Genomic DNA, 25,214 nt, shown 5'->3' on the forward strand with positions numbered 1-25,214 from the left:
CACCTGTTAATTGAAATGCATTCCAGGTGACTACCTCATCAAGCTGGTTGAGAGACTGCCAAGAATGTGCAAATCTGTCATCAAGGCAAACGGTGGCTACTTTGAAGAATATAAAATATATTTGGATTTGTTTAACACTTTTTTGTTTACTCCATGAGTTCCTATGTGTTATTTCATAGTTTTGATGTCTTCACTATTATTCTGCAGTGTAGAAAAATGTAAAAATTAAGAAAATCCCTTAAATGAGTAGGTGTGTCCAAACTTTTGACTGGTGCTGTATATAAAATGCTACAATTTCAATGCAACTTTTTTGATAGGCTGTGTCAAATCTAAATTCAAAATGAACACCAAAATGGTCAAACTAACTTTTTTCCCTTCAAGTAGCTGAAGTGCACGGGGTGAGGTATGAGTCACGGTTGAAATCGACACCGCAGGGGTGGCCGTTGTGGCCGGAAGCAAGATGAAATATTCTATCAATTTTGAGCAAGACAAAAAAGTGTTGCCATGATTATCATGTAAAGAAAAGTGTATGAATATTTCATAATATGCAAATGCCATTCAGTGTTAAGTATTGAATTCCTTCCAGTTTGGTGATGGGAATTTGATCCTGAGAGAATGTTCTATCATCCATCACCTGAGACGGTGAGCAAGGCAAGGAGGCCTCATTATGGTATAAAGACGGCTGAACAAAGTCCTGGCAGGCAATTAACACAAGGTCCTGGCAGGCAATTTACAGTTAGGGGTAATTTGTAATCTATTGAGAAGGTCCACCCACATGGCAGGAAGGAAACTCTATCTCTATTGGCCACCAATGAAACCTCATATCTCACCTTGGAACAGGGGGTTGGGGAGCCTTCAATGCTGTGAACTAGACATAAAGCCTGATGCCTAACTTTAGAAACAGTGTGTGTACATTGGACTTTCATGTGAATCATACATTGATATCAATGGGAACTGTATGTCAAAATTGGAGTGATACACATGTTCCTAATTATAAGATTCACCACAAAGAGAGTTGGGGAAATAAACTGATTTTACCAGATGCGTAGGCATACGGATAGAACAAATTTTGTTCAAATACTGTTGAAATGTAGCCTACTGTAGTTAGTGACTATTGTATTTGAGTGTTTAATTAGATCATGCCTCCCGCTGGTCTGATTTATCTTCAGTTGACTTATTACATTTCCAGATGTATCAGTGCAAGTTTTAATATTCAACATCATTCACAGTTATCCCCATTAACTTTTACATCCTTAGCTTTTTAACACAAATTAAAAACCTAAGAGATAGTGACCAAGCCTTTTTGACCAACAAAACAACTTCCAATCAAAAACACTCTATGTCCTAGCAAAATTGCGATTTAAAAAATGATTTTTTTTTAATATTTCAAAAACAATCAAATATGTGATTCTCAACCCGTAATCCTTTGAGAAATAATGTATTAGGATGTATGAAAGCCATTTCTGTTGGATTATAGCTGCCAAGTAGTGGGGATTTGGTCGGCATTTGTGCCCTGGTTTCTTTTGTTTGAAACATGTGAGAGAACCTGTAATCAGGGCGATCTTAAATGCTCAAGGGAGTGGACCCCAGCCCAAAGTGGATTTGTCCATATCTCACTACAATATCAACTCAAGATGAATGGGAGGTCGAGACTGTGACGAAACTTGAAATTAGTGCATCTTGCTAATAAACCAAATCTGGTACACATTACCCAAGAGTTAAACTGTAGGCTATTTCACAAATTCACTTCTTCATGAACCAGAGAGTACTTTCATTGGCCACTGCAAACAGAGGGATGTGGGCTTTTTCAGTAAACAAACAATATTTTTTTTGGTTTGAACACTGTATATTCATAACAGCACACATCCATTGCTCATTTGTTTTTTTAAATATACTGTATATGTAATGTGTAAATATATAAATCAATGTATCAACTTATAATTTATCATATTTCAGAGTCCTTTCCTTTATTGTCTATGTAGTCTAAGTCTGTGTATGTGTCTGTTTAGTAAACATAGTGACAGTATCATTGTACATTTTCCAACGTAGTGCTATTCAATCCAAAGGTTAGCATGGAACCATGAAAGCACTTCCCTGATGTGTTGCTGTAGTGGGGCCTTGAGTGACTGTCATCTGGTGAGTGAAATCAAAGTGGATGTGTGTTGTTTTTGGAGAGAGGGCTGAGAATTAATTTACAACGTGCAACTATGCGATCATCTCAACACTGTTTTCCAATCCCTCAATGAGATCCATATGGTCCGTCCAGGTTTTTTTCTGGGTGACAGCTTCAGGAACCTCTGCTTGTGTCTAAGTTGTGTTGCTGTATTCTATTTTTCAAGTGTATTCTACTCCATCTCTGACTGAGCAGAGGATCAAAGACGAAGGACTGGTCTCATTTGTTCACTATTGGTGTCTCCGCATTACTTTAGCTAAGGCTACAGTAAGATAAGATGGGGATATTGGGATTGGCAGGTAAAGGAAAATTGCAATCTTGAAATTGAATTAGGTGGGCTGAATGTAATGCACAATGACAGTTGCGTTCAACACAAAAATATCCATGATATTCCAGAGTCCTTTGGTTTCAGGAAGTAAGGCATTGTGACATTCCATTCCAGACATTCTTTGCGCTGCAAGGGGGACAGCGCTGAACACTATACGTTGACACAAATGTATATTATTTTATACAGCATATATACAGACTTAGCTACTGTTGACCTAATAATATAAAAATGGGTCGAAGGACAACAAAACAAAGCCCAAGTTGTTGCAATGTTTTCTCCTCTGTTGTCAAACTGCCTGAAGGCAACATATAAACTACAAACAAAAACAAAACAAGTTGTTGATAAATTGTATCAACATTGTGCTTTAAGATAATACAGGGTTTGCCAAGAAAGTGCACTTAGGTGAAGCATTGTGTTTGACTGTAATCCCTTAGAGAACTTGAATTCCTACAAACAAACGGAAAAATGTACAATGTTGAAACATGGTCCTGGAATGTGATGAGACAGACACAGGTGAACCCTAGTTTTGTCTGGAGTGATTATATCAAGAGGTAGATACAATTACATACAGTATGGCCAGGAGTTTTGGGGCACTTTTTGAGGCACTGTGCTTTTACTGGTATTTCTAGCATTGTCTATTAGTGTTACCGAAGGTAGGAAATCCGAGGGAATGTTCTGTGAATGACACAAGCTATATCAAATCAATCAATCAATCAATCAATCAATCAATCAATGTCTGGCAGTGCGTGTGTGTTTGGCGGGGGATTGCCTAAGCCAGGGGAAGCGTAAGTCTGTGAATCTTAAAAGGACCCCCCCAGAAGAAGTTGCCACCACTATTTCGACGTAATTTGCTTTCCTAGAGAGGATATGCATGTTTAGGCTCCACCTCTGAAGAATGACGAAGGCTACTTATACATATTCACAAATTAGGTGTGGGAATTTCCACGTGGAGTTAATAAACATTAGATGTTTTACATTTTACATTTGCCATTTAGCAGACTCTCTTGTCCAGAGCGACTTATAGTTAGTGCATTCATCTTAAGATAGCTAGGTGGGACAACCACATATCTCAGTCATAGTAAGTACATTTTCCCCAATAAAGTAGCTATCACCAAAGTCAGTGCTAATAGGGGGGAAAAGTAAAGAGCAAGTGTTAGCTCTCATGAGGCTTTTTTTTTGGGGGGGGGGGGGGGGGTTTGAGATTATTTAAGAAACTCTTTGAAGAGCTAGGGTTTCAGATGTTTTTGAAAGATGGGCAATAAATAGGGCAACAAATACGGCACTGACAGCTGTCAATGTAGCTATCAATCTTGCTAACCTTGTCTAGTTTGCTTATGTTATCTATTGTTGCTGTTTTTTTAACTATACTGTCTTCAGAAGTTTAGCCAACTTGCTCTATGGCTGGTTCTGGAGATGGATTTCTCTTAACCTCTACAGGATCAGTGTCTTCTCCGCATGAGCAAACGTAGGCTAATACGATTAGCATGAGGTTGTAAGTAACAAGACCATTTCCCAGGACATAGACATCTGATATGGGCAGAAAGTTTAAATTCTTGTTAATCTAACTGCACTATCCAATTTACAGTAGCTATTGCAGTGAAAGAATACCATGCTATTGTTTGAGGAGAGTGCACAGTTATGAACTTGAAAATGTATAATTAACCAAATATGCACATTTGGACAGTCTTGATACAGCATTTTGAACAGAAATGCAAATAAAAAACTGTGGCCAAAATCTAAATTGTGCTTAACCTGGAATATTACATTTTGGCCTTTCTTTTGCATTTCAAAGATGAGGGGGGAAAAAAGAAAAAAAAATACATGTTTTTTCTTTGTATTATCTTTTACCAGATCTAATGTGTTATATTCTCCTACATTCATTTCACATTTCCACAAACTTCAAAATGTTTCCTTTCAAATGGTATCAAGAATATGCATATCCTTGCTTCAGGTCCTGAGCTACAGGCAGTTAGATTTGGGTCATTTTAGGCAAAAATTTTAAAAAAGGGTCCGAACCTTAAGATTTAGGGAAAAGTTTACTACAGATGGAAACCACTTCGCCATCTATTGTTATGTCCAAAGTTTTGGCATCGTCCATAAACTCTGGCTGCGAATTCGCCATAGAAATAGTGTCACGACTTCCGCCGAAGTCGGTCCCTCTCCTTGTTTTGGCGGTGTTCGGCGGTCGACGTCACCGGCTTTCTAGCCATCGCCGATCCACTTTTCATTTTCCATTTGTTTTGTCTTTGTTTTCTACACACCTGGTTTCTATTCCCCAATGTTCATTATTTTAACACTTTGTTTCCCTCATGTTGGTGTGCGTGTTTGTTTATTATGTTCAGGTTGTATCTTTATGGCTGGTATTGTTCGCCGGGTTCGTTTTTATGCCCGTTATTTACGAGTGACCGGTATTTTCACGCACCTTTAGTATTTGTTTTATACTGGTGCAGTTTGTGGAATAAACTACCTTGTACACTCATCTCTGCTCTTCTGCGCCTGATTCCATGCACAGCCTGACAAATCGTTAGAAATTATCGTATGAAGCTCCAGTAAAATTATAGGTTACAATGATTTCGCTCATGATCATGCAAGCCGCAAATGACACAATTGCGCAGCTAAAACCTCATTGGCAAAAACATCCAAATGAATTATAGATTTCCTTATATTTTTCTTAGATTCATTCGGACTATTTTAAGGAAATATTACTGATTTTGTTTCAATGGTGTCTCATGGGGTGTCACGACTTCCGCCGAAGTTGGTCCCTCTCCTTGTTTGGGCGGCGTTCGAAGTCACCGACCTTGTTGCCATCGCTGATCCTCTTTTCATTTTCCTTTGGTTTTGTCTTGTCTTCCATCACCCCTGGTTCCAATCCCATCAATTACATGTTGTGTATTTAACCCTCTGTTCCCCCTCATGTCCTTGTCGGTGATTGTTTATTGTAAGTGCTTGTGCACGTCTGTCCTGGTGCTCGGTGGGTTATGTACCCATTTATTTTATTATTCTGTTTTCCGGTGGGTTTTGTTAAATAAACTGCGCCGTTGGAAACACAGTTATTTCTCTCCTGCGTCTGACTTCTCTGCCGCCAGTTCGCACCCCTTACATGGGGACAAACATCAGTAACTGCTATATCGAACCACACCCCCAAGACTGAAATCTTGTTTTTCTTAATGAGCAACAGAGAAACATGTGGAATTGGTGCATTCAGTCACTCTTACACTGCCCCTAATTGACCTATATTTAACTACAACTTGAGTCTGTTGGAGAGGAAAAGCTTGAGCAATTTCAGATGTAGAATCACTGATCTACAAATAGTATTCCCTGCCAAATAATAGGGGTAACACTTCATTTGGATAATTAATCTGAATATGCTCTAAAGACGATCAGTAACATTTCAACTAACTACAGTTTACGTATATACATAGGTATGTGGACATCCCTACAAAATAGTGGATTTGGCTATTTCAGCCACACCATTGCTGACAGGTGTATAAAATCAAGCAAACAGCCATGAAATCTCCATAAACAAACATTGGCAGTAGAATGGCCTTGCTGAAGAGCTCAGTGACTTTCAACGTGGCACCGTCATAGGATGCCACCTTCCCAACAAGTCAGTTCATCAAAATCTTCCCTACTAGAGCTGCCCCGGTCAACTGTAAGCGGAAACGTCTAAGAGCAACAGCGGCTCAGCTGCGAAGTGGTAGGCCACACAAGCTCACAGAACGGGACCGCCGAGTGCTGAAGCACGTAACGCATAAAAATAATCTGTCCTCGGTTACAACACTCCAAACTTCCTCTGAAGCAACGTCAGCACAAGAACTGTTCGTAGGTAGCTTCATGAAATGGGTTTCTGTGGCCGAGCAGCCGCACACAAGGCTAAGATCACCATGAGCAATGCCAAGCGTCGGCTAGAGTGGAGTAAAGCTCGTCGCCATTCGATTCTGGAGCAGTGGAAACGCGTTCTCTGGAGTGATGAATCACACTTCACCATCTGGCAGTCCAACAGACAAAAATGGGTTTGGCAGATGCCAGGAGAACGCTCCCTGCCCCAATGCATAGTGCCAACTGTGAAGTTTGGTGGAGGAGAAGTAATGGTCTGGGGCTGTTTTTAACGGTTCGGGCTAAGCCCCTTAGTTCCAGTGAAGGGAAATCTTAACGCCAGAGCATACAATGATATTCTAGACGATTCTGTGCTTCCAACTTTGTGGCAACAGTTTGGGGAAGGCCCTTTCCTGTTTCAGGATGACAATGTCCCCTTGCATAAACTAAGGTCCATAAAGAAATAGTTTGTTGAGATTGGTGTGGAAGAACTTGACTGGCCTGCACAGAGCCCTGACATCCACCCCATCAAACACCTTTGGGATGAATTGGAATGCCGACTGCAAGCCAGGCCTAATTGCCCAACATCAGTGCCTGACCTCATTAATGCTCTTGTGCCTGAATGGAAGCAAGTCCCTGCAGCAATATTACAACAACTAGTGGAAAGCCTTCCCAGAAGAGTGGGGGCTGTTATGGCAGCAAACAGGGGACCAACTCCATATTAATGACTATGATTTTGGAATGAGATGTTCAACGAGCAGGTGTTCACCTACTCTTGGTAATGTAGTGTATTTTGCCTTAACCTTAATAGAGATATTTCACAATAGTGAAAATGAAGTACGCTGCAGTTGTTTATGTTTGTTTATTTTTCAGAATGAAATTCAAATAAATGACAAATAAATGAAAGAAAATAATTCATAATCATAATTCATAATTTTGTAGAATTGTAAAGTTTGAAAAAAATATCTGAAATGTTTCCATCCCCCAACATCTCCAAATAGGCCTACTCCCAGACACCTGCAGTCATGCAACAGCTAGAGATAGAGGAGACAGGGTAGATGTTCCAGCATGGTACAGTAGGTTGAAGGGAATGTAGCATATGAATAATTGGGTACGGTGAGGGCATTGGTTGAACATGTGATATAATTAATCACTGTCTGTCCAGATAAGACATTGCTCTAGTTCCTGCTCAAACAAACTAGTGACTTCACTGCCTGAGCACTCCTTTTCACAGCCCCAGTCTGCCCAGTGATACCAGACATGGGACCTGGAGGTACGGTAGTGGAGCCCCTGTCATAGAGGTACAGTATAGGGCAAATTTGTTAAAATAATTATGTGGCCTGTCAAGCTTTTCACATTTTATCATGTGTGTGAGTATGTACTGTATGTGTTTTCCATTACACACACCTCGCATATATCTAATAGCCATACTTTTGATGGAATAGTACCATGCCAATCCAGTAAGGCACTGGCAGTAAGCCTGTGTCCTGACAGGAACACCTCTTCACCAATGGGCATCAAGTCTTCACCATCCCATGCTGAGAGCTGAGCTCCATCTGTGGTTTGTGTGAGCATACTGTCTTGTGCACACAGTGCCAACCAAGCATTCATCTTCCCATCTGGCTTTGTTATGGCCAACCTCTTCATGAACATTGATGAACCACTTTGATGCAGGGATTGACAGGGTTAGGATTAGTACAGAAGAAAACATATGAGCTAAAAGAATGTAGTGGAGATAGTGTGTGCATGCGCATATTCATGTGTTGCATGTTTCGTCACAATATTGTTTTGAATGTTCGTTTTCAACTGATGCCCGACTGAGCATTCTACGTAATGCATCGTCAATGGGCGCTGATGAAGATGTCATCAAAAGTGCATTACAGTGGCTTGGAAATACAATGACATTCAAAAGGAGACACAATCTTTTGTCATCATTTGGATGTCACCAAATTGACTTTAGATTAAGTAAAACATTAGAAAGCTAGCTAAGATTGAGGGGATGCTACCAGATTTTAGCTAGCTAATGTTAGCATTGCTAGCTTTTTTTGACGAACTTTGTGTGAAGTAAATTTAACGACATGGTAATGCTGGCAAAGTTGTTTCCTACTAAATATTTGACTACTTTAGCAATGTCATCGTATTTCTAGGCACTATAGTTTAATTTAGACTAAACTGTAGCCTCCATCCAGAATGACTGGGCTTATCACCACTTTAGGGCTTCACTATGGTGGGCAACTTGAGAACGTTCATAACAATGGCATGACACGACCGAGTGACTGAGGTGCAACCTATGAATACAGTGTCTATGCGTGAGTGTGTTTGAGGTTGGTTGTCGTTTGCTCAGACCTCCAATGCTGTTAGGAGTGGGATCATAGCTGTGGAGGTCTAAGCTAAATATTACAAATGGAATGACTATTGCTTGTCATCATTATTATTTCACATTCAATTCCAAGAAATCAAATTAATTTACATATGGCTTTTTCTTTGCAACTTTGCAATGTTGAGACTGGTATTTAATGAAGGTGCCAGTTGAGTACTTGTGAGGCATCTGTTTCTCAAACTAGACACTAATGTACTTGTCCTCTTCCTCAGATGCGCACTGTGCACCCACTTCTCTTTCTATTCTGGTTAGAGACAGTTTGCACTGTTCTGTGAAGTGAGTAGTATACAGCGCTGTACGAGATCTTCAGTTTCTTGGCAATTTCTCACATGAAATAGCCTTCCTTTCTCAGAACAAGAATAGACTGACGAGTTTCAGAAGAAAGGTATTTGTTTCTGGCCATTTTGAGCCTGTAATCGAACCCACAAATGCTGATGCTCCAGATACTCAACTAGTCTAAAGGAGGCCAGTTTTATTGCTTCTTTAATCAGAACAACAATTTTCACCTGTGCTAACATAATTGCAAAAGGGTTTTCTAATGATCAATTAGCCTTTTATAATTATTAACTTGGATTAGCTAACACAACGTGCCATTGGAACACAGGAGTGATGGTTGCTGATAATGGGCCTCTGTACGCCTATGTAGATATTCCATACAAAATCAGCCGTTTCCAGCTACAATAGTCATTTACAACATTAACAATGTCTACACTGTATTTCTGATCAATTTGATGTTATTTTAATGGACAACAAATGTGCTTTTCTTTCAAAAACAAGGACATTTCTAAGTGACACCAGACTTTTGAATGGTAGTGTTTATATACAGTATATATCATAAATAGAAGTAGAATAAAGATAGTTCCTTATCCACATCCTAACAACATGTTAACAACATGTTACAAGAGCAATTACAGTGTTACCCTATTCTCATTAGATGCTGCATGTCTAGGTATACACATTATGACCATCCATTAATTAATGTTCCCTTTCCCTTACCCAGCTTAACATCATCTCTCAGAATGACTGATTGGCGGGGCTACAGTGGTTGGTGTGCGTGTAGTAGGACCTGATGTGGGATATGCTCTAAGACCCCTCGACTGTGCACCCAGGCAATGGGATTGTTACTCTTCTACAATAGCACACTGTCAAAATGATATCACTGGGTTATTTGTTTCTAAGGGAAGCCGTCTGTACTATACAGGCATAATGTGTCTCCCCATAGTGTGAAAAATAGATGTTAAAAAACTAACTGATGCAACAAAATGTCTTTATCTTCACATTGTGGGAAACAGATGAAGACGAATGGATGTGTTAACAGCCCACACACAAATATGACTTCATCATATAGGCCACCAATGCATCAGGTACTTACAGTAGCAGGCTATTGTCTTTAACACTATGAAAAATGATTTTAATATTAACACACAACAAAGACAATATGCATTTATGATTGTATTAAGCATCCAGTCCATAGGAGCTTCCTACACATTCATAAAGAAATGGCATATTGATGTCTTACTATAGGTTACTTGTCAGTGTTAACAACACGATAACTAAAGAATGTCAATACAATCTGTAAAGTGTGTAATGGTTGAGTCATGCCGTACTGCTCTTGACACTCTTTACTCTAGAATAAGCATGTGCCAGTCAGTGGGGAATATAATTTATAATTTTCATCAATGGAAAGGTTAGAATAGGGAGAGAAGTCGTTGCATTTTAACTACTATTGACAGACAGTACACAGCACTTGAGTCAAACACATCTGAAGGGTTGAAGGGTTTATCACGGCTGAAACATGTAGGCCCAGATGTTAGCTTCCTCCTCAATTTCCTGTAACCCCTACTGTGATGTCATCACTCAGCATTCCTCACAGTAATGGCAACCACTTCATAATGCTTAATGCCCCTCTCCATTTTGAAAATGAGTCAACTGAAGCACCGTGGATAACGGTGTTTATATGGGAAACCTAAAATGTATTTCTCATACCGTAGTGACTATTCATTTGTGTGAAAATAGCCATAATGATAATAGTTCTTTAATAGCTGTTTTGGTTGTGATTTTAGATAATTAAACTGTCAGACTTGCCTGAATAAAAGGCCAATTACCTGCCTCAAAACAATTACATCTGACAGTGTGTTTAACAGGCAAGAGTTTAGGTCATTTTTTTGCCACTTGACTCCAGAGAATTTACAACCTTTTAAGTAGAATCATATTGTTTTAAATGTTTCAATAAGCTTTGGAAATGACTATTTTATGAAAAAGCCTGTCTGGAAATACTTTTTGTCCTACTTTTCATATCAAAGAAATATGGTGGGGGGAAAAAACATAAGACATTTACATACAAAAAGTAATCATCGCTTCAAAATTGATCTGAATAAAAACGTACAGTATATAATATGTAGTCATGCAAAGCACTTTCAAGGTCAAAAAGGGTTACTACCAATCTACAGTGAAGTTCATAGTCAAGTTTTGTAAGTATGTAGAATCACATTTGAATGTGATTTGGTCGTATTACTCAATGGGTTATAATTAATTAAAACCACTATAGGCATGTTAGGGCAAGAGAAAATATGTATTCCTTTCTGTGGCTAAGCTTTGAAAAGTCAGAACATTCTACCCTCTGTTTAAAATCCCTGTTTGAGATTAACATAAAGTTCTGATTGAATGTATAAAAGCTTTGCTGAGGAGGTAGCATACATACAAGACAAACACTATTGCCCAATGCTTGTCATCAACAGACATTATTACCTAATCTAAGGGGCAGAATGTTGTTTCTCAATATAATTCCAATCGTTCAACATTAAGCATCAATTTCACAGCTGAATACACACCCACCTTCCAGCTTCTTGCAAGGTTATAAAGGTCGACATTTTGCAAGTAATAAATACAGTAATCGAATTTAAATGACAGAAAGTGCTGTAATTGTATGTTTTAGAGGGACTTTAAATGCTCAAAACAGACTCAGCTCTATCCTTCATTATAATGGTCAGATATCACCAAACATGAAATTACCAGTCACAATATGTGTCTTGATTTGTCTGGTCCATCTGAGATTGGATGGGGATTTAAAAGAGATATAAAGACAAATATGTTGCTCTCCTATGGGTTCTTTATGCTGTGGAGCCTTCTGAATTTTTACCTGAAATATAACCTTCAGTCAATTCATCTTCTCTTGATGGGTAATTTTCTCCATCATTAAGCAAGGTCTCTACATTCAGCTATTACCAGATAGGGTCATTTATTTGGTGTTGTCTCGAGATATTGCCTCAAATTGTATAAAGCTTGAACCGTTTCACATGGTGAATCTTATTGAAAACCCATTCCTGTGGGTCAGTTGAGGACATAATCATCATGTGTATTGGTGCCTACATAAAGATGAGGACTATGTGTGCAGGTTGGCTGCATCCGTTCTTTAACTGTGGCTGGATTTATTCAGAAGAAGAAATAAAAGCCACTTTCACACGTAGATCCCAGACAAGAGTAAAAGTTTTACTTTCCTTTGCTCTAGGCCTAGAGTTATTGTGAACTTGAAATGACCGTAGGTTTCTGTTATTAATTTCACTGAAATCAAACATGCAAAAATCATCAAACAAACCAGCATTTTTTCTCTTGTACCAGCAAAGCTGACGTATTAACTGTAAAACCACCAGTGGGTAAATAATATAAAAAAATATTATAACAACCTTCTGAAATTGTCACGTTCCTGACCTGTTTTGTATGTGTGTGATGGTCAGGGCGTGAGTTTTGGGTGGGCAGTCTATGTTTTCTGTTTCTATGTTGGTTTTGGGTTGCCTGGTATGGCTCTTAATTAGAGGCAGGTGTTTTCCGTTTTCCTCTAATTGAGAGTCATATTAAGGTAGGTTGTTCTCACTGTTTGTTTGTGGGTGATTGTCGCTGTGTCTGTGTTTGTTGCACCACACGGTACTGTCTCGTCTCGTTCTTTCGGTCGTTCCTGTTCATGTGTTCTTCGTTTCATGTAAGTTCGTAGTTTAGGTCTGTCTAGTTCGTTTTGTTATTTTGTATATTTAGTCAAGTGTATTTCGTGTCTGTCTTCGTCTTACAATAAAGTATTATGTATTCATCACCCGCTGCGCCTTGGTCTACTAACTGTCCGAAAGACGACCGTTACAGAAATGTTAGGACTTTGTCAAGCTACTAGTTACCCTCATTTTTTAAATCATGATTTCTGTATCAATATGGAAGAACGTATGTTCCATGAAAATATATAGCTATGGACCCACCCCAGATTTTGCCACTGGGGGGTGTGACAGCCACTTTAACTTCTTTGGGCTTAAATCCCAAATCGATTTGACAACATCCGGTGAAATGGCAGAGCTCCAAATTCCAAAAAAATTACTATAAATATTAAACTTTCATGAAATCACACATGCAATAAACCAAATTAAAGCTACACTTGTTGTTAATCCAGCCAACGTGTCCGATTTAAAAAGGCTTTACGGCGAAAGCACACCATGCGATTATGTTAGGACAGCGCCTAGCCACAAAAAAACATACAGCCATTTTCCAGCCAAGGAGAGGGCTCACAAAAGTCAGAAATAGTGATTAAATTAATCACTAACCTTTGATCTTCATCTGGTGGCACTCCCAGGACTCTATGTTACACAATAAATGTTTGTTTTGTTCAACAAAGTCTCTCTATGTCCAAAAACCTCAGTTTAAATTGGCGCGTTATGTTCAGTAATGCATTGTCTCAAATAACATTTGATGAAAATGCAGAGAGCCACATCAAATGACAGAAATACTCATCATAAACATTGATGAAAGATACACGTTTTTCACATTGGATTAAAGATAAACTTCTCCTTAATGCAACCACTGTGTCAGATGTCAAAGCTTTTCGGCGAAAGCACACCATGCGATAATCTGAATACAGCGCTCAGCCACAAAAACAAGCCATACAGATACCCGCCAAGTTGTGGAGTCAACAAAAGTCAGAAATAGCGTTATAAATATTCACTTACCTTTGATCTTCATCGGAATGCACTCCCGGAATCCCAGTTCCACAATAAATGTCCGTTTTGTTCGATAAAGTTCATCTTTATGTCCAAATACCTCCTTTTTGTTCGCGTGTTTAGTTCACTAATCCAAATGCACAAAGCGCGGGCACTAAGTCCAGACAAAGTCAAAAAAGTTCCATTACAGTTCGTAGAAACATCTCAAACAATGTATATAATCAATCTTTTTATGATAAAAATCAATGTTTTTATCATAAATCTTCATTAATATTCCAACCGGACAATTCCGTTGTCATTAGAAAGGAAAGGGAACGGAGCACGCGCTCACGGCCACGCGCGATAAACAACTAAAGGCTTTCAGCTGAGCCACTTACTGTGAGTGGTCTTATTCTCTCCCCTTTCACAATAGAAGCCTGAAACAACTTTCTAAAGACTGTTGACATCTAGTGGAAGCCTTAGGACGTGCAATCTGACCCCATTTACACTGGATATTGGATAGGTAAAGACTTGAAAAACTACAAATCTCAGATTTCCCACTTCCTGGTTGGATTTTTCTCAGGTTTTCACCTACCATATGAGTTCTGTTATACTCACAGACATCATTCAAACAGTTTTAGAAACTTCAGAGTGTTGTCTATCCAAATCTACTAATGATATGCATATTCTAGCTTCTGGGCCTGAGTAACAGGCAGTTTACTCGGGGCACCTCATTCATCCAAACTACTCAATACTGCCCCCCATTCCCAAAGAAGATTAAAAAAGAAATACTCAAACATTTAAATACATATTTAGCTTCCAGTCACTGTCTTTAACCAAGTTGAGATTCTCATCTTTCGGATGCAATTGGAACTGAGTTGATAGCCCATAGTGTTCCAAAGGTAAAGCTAAAAGTCTGATGGCACCGGTGCCTATATTGCCTAAATCAGCCAAATTGGTGGCCATTTTAGGTTTTACCAGTATGTCAGATTAGCTCAATAATCAATTTCTCAGCCTCTGAGTATCACAGAAACACAACAAATTAATAACTGTCAAATGTTCATAAGACGTGGCTATGGGTGAAATTGATTTAAAAAAATGTCTGTTCAAAACATGAACGTCTGTTTTGAAACATAAAATTTGACTATAAATGTGTCAACATTTGAAAAAATCTATCCTTATTTTGGGGCATTTAAACCATTTACTTGTGTTACAAAAGATTAATAGAAGAAAAGTGTTACTATTTGACAGATCACTTTTTGCCGTCATTTCCAATTTGGGGTCAAAAATGACCCCTGTTGGTGCTTTAGTGGTCAAAATAGGTTGATGTTTTTAGGGTTAATGCAATTCAATAATGTATTTCACAATTGGGTACATCTGAGTAATTCAAAATGGTCACTGTTTATATAACTGAGAATGTGTGTGGAGTATACATGTGTACAGTATGAGAGACAACCTAGAGGGCCAGGGGCATTGAGGCAATGTTGAGTCAGAGGACATAACCTAATTTCCCCCCTCGCTACTGCCTGAACTCCCTGTTCCAAAATGACACACTTTTCTCTGAAAGAAAGTAGGCAAAAAATAGCAAAAATCAACCTTCGGTTGTTTCTGTAATCAGACAGGCGAGCTCTAATCGGCCGTCAGGCAGAAGCAGAGGCCCAGATGAAAGCCGCTTGCGATTGCAATTTAATTCCCTTCCATCAGATCAACTTGTACATCCAATGAAGTCACTTGTGGGGGCAGCCGAGTGCAAAGCTGGGCTTATGGGCAGGGCAGCTCTGCTCTGCCAACCAATAGGGACACAGACTAAGAGCTCCCCACACTCAACTTCAGTTAATATCTTGAAAACAAACCACCAACCTTCTATTAAAAATAAGAAAACATTGATTTGTTTTGTATCATTTACTGTGATAATGTAATGGGTTGTTTACTTAATCTGACATGATAAAATAAAATAATTCTGTCTGATGCGTTCCATTCTTTTTTTCTTTCCCTGTCATTTATCCCTCTAAAACTAGGTCAGTGCCCTCTATACTGAAAATGGAGGTCATTACTAGGGATACAGAGGGCTTCGAGAGATTTCCCTGTCTGTAGATCTGACAACATTGACTGTACTGATCGTATTACACTAATATCTGAATTTATAACCAACTTCTAAAAAATAAAATCTCAATTACTTGATTTTATACCTTTTAGTTTGGGATATGACTTTCAGAAAGACATTCTAAATGTAACCTTTTCTTATCTACAATGCCTTCAGAAATTATTCATACCCCTTGACTTATTTCACATTTTGCTGTGTTACAGCCTGAATTCAAAATACACTGCTCAAAAAAATAAAGGGAACACTTGAACAACACAATGTAACTCCAAGTCAATCACACTTCTGTGAAATCAAACTGTCCACTTAGGAAGCAACACTGATTGACAATAGATTTCACATGCTGTTGTGCAAATGGAATCGACAAAAGGTGGAAATTATAGGCAATTAGCAAGACACCCCCCAAAACAGGAGTGATTCTGCAGGTGGTGACCACAGACCACTTCTCAGTTCCTATGCTTCCTGGATGATGTTTTGGTCACTTTTGAATGCTGGCGGTGCTCTCACTCTAGTGGTAGCATGAGACGGAGTCTACAACCCACACAAGTGGCTCAGGTAGTGCAGTTCATCCAGGATGGCACATCAATGCGAACTGTGGCAAAAAGGTTTGCTGTGTCTGTCAGCGTAGTGTCCAGAGCATGCAGGCGCTACCAGGAGACAGGCCAGTACATCAGGAGACGTGGAGGAGGCCGTAGGAGGGCAACAACCCAGCAGCAGGACCGCTACCTCCGCCTTTGTGCAAGGAGGTGCACTGCCAGAGCCCTGCAAAATGACCTCCAGCAGGCCACACATGTGCATTTAAAGCAGATTTAAGTCAAAACTGTAACTCGGCCACTCAGGAACATTCACTGTTTTCTTGGTAAGCAACTCAATCGTAGATTTGACCTTGTGTTTTAGTTTATTGTCCTGCTGAAAGGTGAATTAATCTCCCAATGTCTGGTGGAAAGCAGACTGAACCAGGTTTTCTTGTAGGATTTTGCCTGTACTTGGCTCTATTGCGTTTATTTTTTATCCTGAAAAACTCCCCAGTCCTTAACGATTACAAGCATACCCATAACATGATGCAAACACCACTATGCTTGAAAATATGGAAAGTGATACTCAGTAATGTATTGTATTCAATTTGCCTCAAACATACAGTAACACTTTGTATTCCGGACAAAAAAATGAAATGCTTGCCACGTTTCTTTGCAGTATTACTTTAGTGCCTTGTTGCAAACAATATGCATGTTTTGGAATATTTTTTATTCTGTACAGGCTTCCTTATTTTTACTCTGTTAATTCTCTGTTAATTAACACACAGTCCCGTGTGGCTCAACTGGCTCAGTTGGTAGAGCATGGCGCTTGCAACGCCAGGGTTGTGGGTTCGATTCCCACGGGGGGCCAGTACAAAAAAGTATGAATGTATGTACTTGTAAGTCGCTCTGGATAAGAGCGTCTGCTAAATGACTTAAATGTAAATGTAATTCGGTTAATATTGTGGAGTAACTACAATGTTATTGATCCATCCTACAGTTTTCTCCAATCACAGCCATTAAACTCTAACTGTTTTAAAGTCACCATTGGTCTCATGGTAAAATCCCTGAGCAGTTTCCTTCATCTCCGGTAATTGAGTTAGGAAGGACGCCTGATGTGACCACCATTTTGACTCAAGCAGTGTGACACATCTCCTCGCATACAGTTGATCAGGCTGTTGATTGTGGCCTGTGCAATGTTGTCCACTCCTCTTCAATGGCTGTACAAAGTAGAAATGCTCAATAACAGGGATGCAAACACATTTGTGCTCAAAATTTGAAAGAAATACGCTTTTTGTGCATATGGAACATTTCTGGAATCGTTTATTTCAGCTCATGAAACATGGAACCAACTCTTTACATGTTGCGTTTCTATTTAAGTTCTGTATAAATCACTGCGACCCTTAACCAAGCTGCAGTCAGTTTTAGAATGGATGGCTAGCAATAAGCTAGTCCTAAATATATAAAAAAACAAAATGCATTGTATTTGGGGCAAATCACTTGATAAACTCTAAACCTCGTCTAAATCTTGTGGCAATTGACCAAGTTGAGGAGACTAAACTGCTTTGTGTAACACTAGATTGTAAACTAACATGGTCAAAACATATTGATTAAATCAAATCAGATTGTATTTGTCACGCGCGCTGAATACAACACGTGTAGACTTTACCATGAACTGCTTACTGATGAGCCTTGTCCCAACAATGTAGAGTTAAGAAAAATTTGATGATTAAAAAAAGGAAATAGTAAAACAATAAAATAACAATAACAAAGCTATATACAAGGAGTCAATGTGCAGTGGTATGAGGTAGTTAAGGTAATTGAGGTAATATGTTCATATAGGTAGGGGTAAAAGTGTCTAGGCAATCAGGATAGATAATAAACAGAGTAGCAGCAGCATACATGAAGTGTGTGAAAACATGTCTGTAAGTGTGTGTGTGTGGCGTCAATATGCATGTGTGTTTGTTTGTTTGTATGTGTATGTGTGTTGGAGTGTCAGTGTAGTATGTGTGGGTAGAGTCCAGTCAGTGTGGGGCCTCCCGAGTGGTGCAGTGGTGTAAGGCCGGGTAGCCTTTGGATTAACTGTTCAGAAGTCTCATGTCTTTGGGGTAGAAGCTGTTCAAGAGCCTTTTGGTCTCAAACTTGGTGCTCCGGCACCGCTTGCCATGCGGTAGCTGGGAGAACAGTCTATGACCTGGGTCTTTAAAAAGATGTATGGTCTCCCTCTGACACCGCCTGGTATAGAGGTCCTGGATGGCAGGGAGCTCGACCCCAGTTATCTACATGGCCGTACGCACTACCCTATGTAGCAACTTACGGTCGGAAGCCAAGCAGTTGCCACACCAAGCGCTGATGCGGCCACACACAAGGGGTAACCCAGACACATCACAGAGGCTATAAAGCTGAAGCATCCGTTTAGAATGTTTTCTCACAACCAAATATGATAATGAGAGGAAGTCCAGTCGTGGGTAGTGGGAGAGGATGGAACTAGATTTCTAATTCTGCTAATTTTCTCATCCATGAAACATCTGATCTCAATACATTTTTCTGTTCCCAAAACTAGAATCTGTTATGAACACAGTGCACAACACAACTGTGAAAAGGTTCTGAGGACGTCACAAAATGCCTTCATCAGTGCTCATCAAAAAATAATGGCGCAGTACTGGGCTTGAACTCATCAGGCTCAGTCAGTGCTCACTGCTTAGACCACTGCACCACAGCAGTTCACAATTATTATGCAAGCAGGGAGAGTAGGTAATGATACTTAATGGAAACAGCGCATTGTTTTTCATTTAAAGCCTGGCCCTGTATATAGTATGCTTACCTACTTTCTCGTGTTCTTATTTATTTATTATGTTTTATTATGTTTTTTTTGTATTACGTTGTTATTAAGTACTGCATTGTTGGGTTCAGAGCTTGAAAAAAATGAATTTCACTATACTTGTGCACATGACATTAACTTGAACTTGAAACACACCCACACACTGTAATATTGTAGTATTATACTGTTGTAATATTGTACATTTTGTATTATACATTTGTAACGGTGGAGCAGTGTGAATTAATATAGTGCACAATTACTGGGGTGATGTTTTGTTTTGATGTGTTTGTTTGTTGTGATGTGTTGTTTTGTTGTGAGGTATTGGTTTGTTGTGATGTGTTTTGTTGTGCTGGTTTGTTGTGATGTGTTGTTTTGTTGGTATGTGTTGTGATGTGATGTGTTGGTTTGTTGGGATGTGTTGGTTTGTTGGGATGTGTTGGTTTGTTGGGATGTGTTTTTTGTGATGTTTTGTTCCTGTTTGGACACCAGGAAGAGTGGTGGCTGCCTAGCTTCTCGTTTGATGATTTTTGCAATTGCTGGTGATTTTGGGATTAATCTGGGATGTTGTTCGGTATGTTTTTGTTTTACCGTATTTTGTGTTGTACCTGGCCTACAGAGGGCTGAATAGGTGTAGACTGGTCCCTCTGATTGGCTGGCCTGAGAAAAGCAGCTGATTAGGCCCACAGAAGTACTGTAAAGGTCATGTTTTATCCAATCAGGGTCGGAAAGGATTTGTCAATTATCATTTCCAGCAAAATGTTAACAATGGCAGTGAAAAATAGACTTGCAGAATGACAGAATTAAACATAGTTGTCAGGTGAGTTTGAAAGATGACTTTTGCAATAGCTGATCTCTGAAGGAATTCCTTCTTTCCTTGGCCAGTTGAGCTGAGTCTGTGATATTCTGGTCTCCAGGCCCTGAAGCGTCCTCATTGTTATTGCGCCAGATGAGGGATTGTGAGGGAAGCCTGCTTGAGCTCATTAATCTTAATTAAAGTTGCAGTGGATCACACAAGTCTCTTACTCAGACAGATCTGGAACAAGCCTCAGACTTCCCAGGTAGACTTCCGATACACAAGTGTTCATCACACACGTATTTACTTTAATCCACAGTGACCGTGTTGCTGTACATATGCATTTACGTGACTGGATAACATTGCAACACAATGTTTTCCTTTTAGTGTCAGACTGTATATGGAAATGAAAGAAATATACATTACTCAAATGTACAACCATGCCCATCATAACATTTCAATGAAGTTGCATTTAACATACTGTAATATTAAAAGTGTGGGTGGCTCAGGAGACCTGATTAGCAAAATATTTCTTAAAATAATAATCAAACTAGGGGCTGTGTAAGTACAAAATATCTTATAGAAACAGGTTGGAGACGAGTGTTGATTGCAATGTTTTCACATTCATCCATCATTGAATCCATTACCGGATTCCATTTTCTACACAGAGGTCAGCCTGTAAGCCCATACGTCTGAGGGATGTTGATAGTCATAAATCAATAGGTGTTTTTTTCCTGAGGTTTTGTAAAACATGTAGGGCACTGTGACTGGCCATAATGAAATTCCCTCTTTCAAAGTGGGCTCACTCTGATCAACACACAATGTTTTGTTATAGCTTCTGTCTTTTCAGAAAATAGTCAAGTCAACTTGCAATAGGTAACATATCAGTAAATCAGTCATGTTTATATTTAGTGTCTATTTATAAATATATATAATCTGTATTTATTTATTTACCCTATTACACTAATGAAAAATAAACTTTCAGAACCTTTTCGTGTCAATATCATGAAGATAACATGACACTTGTCATAACAAGGCAATGTGATTTAATGACAAGTAGGCATAGCAATACTGTCATGATGCATGGAATGGTAACGCTTTTTTATTACATTTTTTAAGCTCAGCATCCAAGTTCAGGACAGATACCATGACTGAGGAATGGTCACCTGTGAGTGGAAGATTAGGAGTGTTATGGCATAGCAGTCCACTCCACATACAAGACCTTCCCTTGTTAATAACCCCTGCGCCATGTGTTTTATTCAGTCTTCTTGACAATTTCTCTAATTAGTCTGAGGAAAATAACAGAGAAATTAGGTGTGACCTGTAATTGCTTTCAGATTTGGCCCAATACTCTTTCACCACTTCTAATAGTAATGAGGCCTTGGGTTGTGACTTCCACAATGACACAGTGTTTACGTAACAGGACTAGCAAAACCAATTTACCTGAAATGTAACATAACTGCAACCAGCTGCATCTTTAAATGGGCCATATCAAGACCACCATACCAGTGCGTTAGTTTAATCCTGACAACTGATGATGAATTAAAAGTTACAAAATATGGAATCTGTTTATGATTGTGTTTGTGTGCCATGGTAAATTAAGTACTTATAGAACTATATCATAACACAAAACACACAGCAGAATAATCGTTTAACTCGCTTTGATCAAAGAGAGCCTGACCCAAAGTGTTTTAGGCATCCTCAATTAGAGAGTCTTGCAGTGTAATTATTTTAGGGATACTTTTTAGTGTATGGAACGCATCATCTACAACGCAGCCTTAGTGATCCGATCACTCATTGGTGCATTCAGGTAATGTCATCTGAAAAAGGATGTTGGAACTATTTGGGACAGCATTTGTTATTTCCTTTTCTCATTGCATCTGGCAGTACCTATGGTGCTGTCTAACCCTGCACCTCTCTCCCAGTGGAACAGACATTGAACTCTGTGCTGTAGTGTTTGTAATTAAAGATGCAGTAGAGCATCCTGGTGGGCATATCAAAGTGTAAGCTGCACTTGCACTTGACTGGTCCCTGCCTGTTGTTGCTTTTGGCTGGATGATACAAGGCACATTTTGGTGCATACTAAATTTAGTCTCTCATTTGCATTAGGTATTGAACAATCTCTGCCATTTTTTATCCTTGTGATTCTTGTGTCTCCTGAGATGTGTGTAGGGAACTAATTCTAATGTCTACTATAGCAAATTAAGCAAGATACATGTTAAATATACCAATTAATGCAAAGTAAAGCTATATGTTACCTAAAGTTCCTTCAAGAAAAACAATACACAGTTGATGACTGCACTTAACATACCAACCCAAGACATACAGCCCTAAACGCTAGCTACAGTACTTACTTCATCTCAATCAATATATTATAGATGATACGCAATACATGCAATATGAACAGATTATTTATAATGTATATGTCTTTACAACAATCCTAAGCATTACTGAGTCCACTACATTTGTTGAGAGCTTTTAACTCAACATATAAATCACTCAGTTCCTGTATGACACTCAACTCACTTTTATTGTCACACAAATGTGTCACACTAAAAGACAGCAGCAGAAACATTGTTATTATACTAAAGAAAATCATGTAAAACCAGAGGGGTAAAGTAACTCATTACAAATACTCTCATTATTGTAATTTTGTACATTTTCTGAGTACTTTTTTTTAATGTTACTTCAGCTTGAGTAAAATTATAAAAAAATATTAAAGTAACAGTCCTTCTAGTTGAGTAGGATATTTCAGCACTGGTGAGTGAGTGAAAGAGGGAGTTTTTGAGGTGAGGGAAAGAGGGGGTGAGTGAGGGAAAGAGTGTGAATGGGTGAGTGAGTGAGCTGGTCAGCTTGTCCCATGGACAAGTAAAAAGTAACAGAAGGGTGAATGAGGGATTGAATGGGTGGAAGAATTAGACATGCTTATTTCTGGAGTCTTAAGTATATTGAAGTCTGGCAACTTTATTGTTTATGCAAATAAAATTGTTAATGTTCCAATGTTAATAGTATATTTTTGACAAATCTGTCTTTTTTTTTACATACAAATGTGCCTTGTTGCAACTCATAAAATAAATGAACATAGTTCCTACTGTACATTCATTACTTATCTTCCTTCTCCTTTTTAATGCATGGAAAAAATAATTTGTCACACCATTTCATTAAAGTACTTCTACTTGTGTAGGATATTTCAGTGCTCTTTCCACCCTTGTGTAAAACATCATCAGCTGGCATCTATTTCAGCAGTGCGTGTGATACTCTACACTCGAAATGCTTGTGTCTGCCAACAGGTTATAAACCTTATTGATGGAGAGATGTTGACAGTGGATTGAATTAAATCTTAATTTGGTGTAAATCCATATTGTCACTCTTATGTTATTGGGATTCATGTTGTGTGTGGCGAGGCATGTGTTTATTGAGGCTTAATTTCCTCTGTCTGAAGGTGTAGGACATATTTTCCATTTCTCCTCCAGCATTACTCAAGATCAATAACCACATTTTCTTACAGAAAATATGACAAATGTGTTTCCAAATGTCCATATACATTTAGATAAAATACTATTGATCCATAATGTCACGTTGCATAAGGATGGTAGACAGGCGCATGAATACATAATAGGGTTTTTGAATTCTTGACCCAAAACAAAAGAGCGAGGTGTAACCTCTAATATAGGTAACGTAGACCTCCAGAGCTGGTGAACGGAATGAGAGCAGCAGTACCGGGGGAATCCGTGACACATAAGCCTGTCTGTTACAAAAGAGACATTCACTCAAATTGTATGCAGCCCTGGGTCGTGATCAGCTGATTAACATTATTGACTCCATTGGGGGTACGTACTGTAGCTACTGTTCGCTGACGACATGACAGTAGTAGGCCTACAGGGAGGAGATAGGCACTCTGATGGTGTGGTGCCGGGTAAACAACCTCTCCCTCAACGTCAGATAAACAAAGGAGCTGATTGTGGACTTCAGGAGGAACTAAACTGGGACCGCCCTCATAAACGGGGCCGCCGAGGAGTTGAAATGGTCAAACCACACAGACACCGTGGTGAAGAAGGCATGACAGTGACTCTTTAACCTCTGGAGGGTGAAGAAATGTGGCCTGTCCCCGAGGGCCCTCACAGTGTTCTAGAGGAGCACCATCGAGAGCATACTGTTGGGCCGCATCACAGTCTGGTGCGGCATCTCCACCGCCTCTGGCACTACAGAGGGTGGTCGGCTCAGCTTAACTCACCATTGGGTGCACACTGCCTGCCCTCCAGGACACCTACAACACCAAGTGTCACAGGAAGGCCAAGAAGATTATCAAGATGGCGTATCGATCCAAGATGGCGTAGCACCAAGACGTGTTTGTTTTTGTCCCATTATTGTCCCATGTAAATATTCAGATTTTTTCATTTTTTCTGTATACATTTCAATCTCTTTTTCGATTTTTAAATTAAATATACCTTCCTGCAACCCGCCTCACCCAACGTGGTACAGATCAGCTATTTTTTTTAGACCTTATAACCGGAACCTCAATCAGAAGCCAGCAGGCGGATTACCTACTAGCCATTTAATCATTGTTAGCCACTGCTAGCAGTCTTTACCTTTAGCACAGACACCAGCTGCTTTAGCCCGGATAATATCCGCCAGTCTGCACAGCGTGATATCAGCCCGGAGCATATCAGATTGCTTTTTTCCCTCACTACATCACCGGATTCCTGCCGCAAGCTCTGGACCATTACACCGGATCATCACAGCTAGCTAGCTACTACCGAGTGGCTATCGCCCTTGTCCAGAAGCAAGCACCAGTTACCCTCAAGCTATGCCCATTCCCCTGGCTAGCAAAGAAAGTACACCAACTACAACACCTCACGACTGGTCTGCTGACGTATTTCAGCCGATATGCTCTCAACCAGCCTCTGCGTCGTTGATGTCGGTGAGGACCCAGCTACTATCCCCGGCCTGCTAGCTCTCTGAGCGCCATGTCTCCCGCTCGCCTAGCGTAGCGACGACTGCCGAGATGCTCCCTGTTTTGTCCATTGCTGCTTATTGGACCCTATGATCACTCGGATACACAGCTGATGCCGACTGGACTGTTCATTAACACGGTACTTCATCTTGTTATTCTGTCAGCCGCAGCCTCGAACTCAGGCCCTGTGTGAAGCTAACTGACCCTTTCTGCCCATTCATCGCCATTTACCTGTTGTTGTTGTCTTAGCTGTTTACCCGTTGTTGTCTTAGCCCTCCCAATCAACACCTGTGATTGCTTTATGCATCCCTCTAATGTCAATATGCCTTGTATTCTGTTGTTTAGGGTAGCTCTCATTGTTTTGTTTTACTGCGGAGCCCC

Source organism: Salvelinus fontinalis, chromosome 13, assembly GCF_029448725.1.
Source record: "Salvelinus fontinalis isolate EN_2023a chromosome 13, ASM2944872v1, whole genome shotgun sequence".
NCBI classification, from domain to species: Eukaryota; Metazoa; Chordata; class Actinopteri; order Salmoniformes; family Salmonidae; genus Salvelinus; species Salvelinus fontinalis.